General features: G+C 56.0%; 1 protein-coding gene across 1 annotated transcript in view; it reads right to left on the minus strand.

Moving 5' to 3' along the window:
- LOC119589276 (aromatic-L-amino-acid decarboxylase-like) overlaps positions 1 to 232 on the minus strand; it is a gene marked incomplete at its 3' end in the record, with an annotated part of 24,249 nt that overhangs the window by 10,464 nt on the left and 13,553 nt on the right.

Genomic DNA, 232 nt, shown 5'->3' on the forward strand with positions numbered 1-232 from the left:
CCCTAGGTACGGGCCCAGTAATGATCAGTTTCCGTCATATTCACTCTACCTAAACGCCGATGAATTTGATCGCCCACAAAACGATCCCCGAAGCCACATGGCGCACGCCCATCCCGCCCATTAGGCCGCGATAAAGCCGTAACGAGAGTTAAGGCTAAGCATAATAGTCACCAATTACACGCGAGCGCCCGCCAAAGGCGCCGCGCGACTCCGTGATGGAACTGCGTGGGAG

The sequence above is a fragment of the Penaeus monodon genome, chromosome 25 (assembly GCF_015228065.2).
Source record: "Penaeus monodon isolate SGIC_2016 chromosome 25, NSTDA_Pmon_1, whole genome shotgun sequence".
NCBI lineage: Eukaryota > Metazoa > Arthropoda > Malacostraca > Decapoda > Penaeidae > Penaeus > Penaeus monodon.